Source organism: Musa acuminata, unplaced genomic scaffold, assembly GCF_036884655.1.
Source record: "Musa acuminata AAA Group cultivar baxijiao unplaced genomic scaffold, Cavendish_Baxijiao_AAA HiC_scaffold_85, whole genome shotgun sequence".
In the NCBI taxonomy this organism is placed as follows: domain Eukaryota; kingdom Viridiplantae; phylum Streptophyta; class Magnoliopsida; order Zingiberales; family Musaceae; genus Musa; species Musa acuminata.
In genome coordinates this window covers 185,001-187,500 of record NW_027020366.1, presented here as the reverse complement: position 1 = coordinate 187,500, position 2,500 = coordinate 185,001, and positions in this window count along the sequence as shown.

Below are 2,500 nucleotides of genomic sequence, written 5' to 3'. Positions count from 1 at the left end.
CTCGCTGTTCGCCGCTCACCGCTCGCTCGCTCAGCCAAAAATGGCCAGTTTTGGCCCGTTTTTGGGCTGTTTTGGCCTGTTTTTGGTCCGTTCTTGCATGGCGCGGTGACCGTCGTGAGCGGAGCAAAACGTCAGCCATCTCAGCACCCTGGAACCCCCCGGGTGGCACAGGGCTGGATGGGGCTTTCGTATAGCAGGGACGGTGCTGCCTCACGCTTCGCTCGCTGTTCGCCGCTCGCCGCTCGCTCGCGCAGCCAAAAATGACCAGTTTTGGCCCGTTTTTGGGCTGTTTTGGCCTGTTTATGGTCCGTTCTTGCGTGGTGCGGTGACCGTCGTGAGCGGAGCAAAACGTCAGCCATCTCAGCACCCTGGAACCCCCCGGGTGGCACAGGGCTGGATGGGGCTTTCGTATATAGCAGGGACGGTGCTGCCTCTCGCTTCGCTCGCTGTCCGCCGCTCGCCGCTCGCTCGCGCAGCCAAAAATGGCCAGTTTTGGCCCGTTTTTGGGCCGTTTTGGCCAGTTTTTGGCCTGTTCTTGCATTGCGCGGTGACCGTCGAGAGCGGAGCAAAACGTCAGCCATCTCAGCACCCTGGAACCCCCCGGGTGGCACAGGGCTGGATGGGGCTTTCGTATAGCAGGGACGGTGCTGCCTCTCGCTTCGCTCGCTGTCCGCCGCTCGCCGCTCGCTCGTGCAGCCAAAAATGGCCAGTTTTGGCCCGTTTTTGGGCCGTTTTGGCCAGTTTTTGGCCTGTTCTTGCATTGCGCGGTGACCGTCGAGAGCGGAGCAAAACGTCAGCCATCTCAGCACCCTGGAACCCCCCGGGTGGCACAGGGCTGGATGGGGCTTTCGTATAGCAGGGACGGTGCTGCCTCTCGCTTCGCTCGCTGTCCGCCGCTCGCCGCTCGCTCGTGCAGCCAAAAATGGCCAGTTTTGGCCCGTTTTTGGGCCGTTTTGGCCAGTTTTTGGCCTGTTCTTGCATTGCGCGGTGACCGTCGAGAGCGGAGCAAAACGTCAGCCATCTCAGCACCCTGGAACCCCCCGGGTGGCACAGGGCTGGATGGGGCTTTCGTATAGCAGGGACGGTGCTGCCTCTCGCTTCGCTCGCTGTCCGCCGCTCGCCGCTCGCTCGTGCAGCCAAAAATGGCCAGTTTTGGCCCGTTTTTGGGCCGTTTTGGCCAGTTTTTGGCCTGTTCTTGCATTGCGCGGTGACCGTCGAGAGCGGAGCAAAACGTCAGCCATCTCAGCACCCTGGAACCCCCCGGGTGGCACAGGGCTGGATGGGGCTTTCGTATAGCAGGGACGGTGCTGCCTCTCGCTTCACTCGCTGTCCGCCGCTCGCCGCTCGCTCGTGCAGCCAAAAATGGCCAGTTTTGGCCCGTTTTTGGGCCGTTTTGGCCAGTTTTTGGCCTGTTCTTGCATTGCGCGGTGACCGTCGAGAGCGGAGCAAAACGTCAGCCATCTCAGCACCCTGGAACCCCCCGGGTGGCACAGGGCTGGATGGGGCTTTCGTATAGCAGGGACGGTGCTGCCTCTCGCTTCGCTCGCTGTCCGCCGCTCGCCGCTCGCTCGCGCAGCCAAAAATGGCCAGTTTTGGCCCGTTTTTGGGCCGTTTTGGCCAGTTTTTGGCCTGTTCTTGCATTGCGCGGTGACCGTCGAGAGCGGAGCAAAACGTCAGCCATCTCAGCACCCTGGAACCCCCCGGGTGGCACAGGGCTGGATGGGGCTTTCGTATAGCAGGGACGGTGCTGCCTCTCGCTTCGCTCGCTGTCCGCCGCTCGCCGCTCGCGCAGCCAAAAATGGCCAGTTTTGGCCCGTTTTTGGGCCGTTTTGGCCAGTTTTTGGCCTGTTCTTGCATTGCGCGGTGACCGTCGAGAGCGGAGCAAAACGTCAGCCATCTCAGCACCCTGGAACCCCCCGGGTGGCACAGGGCTGGATGGGGCTTTCGTATAGCAGGGACGGTGCTGCCTCTCGCTTCGCTCGCTGTTCGCCGCTCGCCGCTCGCTCGCGCAGCCAAAAATGGCCAGTTTTGGCCCGTTTTTGGGCTGTTTTGGCCAGTTTTTGGCCTGTTCTTGCGTGGTGCGGTGACCGTCGTGAGCGGAGCAAAACGTCAGCCATCTCAGCACCCTGGAACCCCCCGGGTGGCACAGGGCTGGATGGGGCTTTCGTATAGCAGGGACGGTGCTGCCTCTCGCTTCGCTCGCTGTTCGCCGCTCGCCGCTCGCTCGCGCAGCCAAAAATGGCCAGTTTTGGCCCGTTTTTGGGCTGTTTTGGCCTGTTTTTGGGCTGTTCTTGTGTGGCGCGGTGACCGTCGTGAGCGGAGCAAAATGTCAGCCATCTCAGCACCCTGGAACCCCCCGGGTGGCACAGGGCTGGATGGGGCTTTCGTATAGCAGGGACGGTGCTGCCTCGCGCTTCGCTCGCTGTTCGCCGCTCTCCGCTCGCTCGCGCAGCAAAAAATGGCCAGTTTTGGCCCGTTTTTGGGCTGTTTTGGCCAGTTT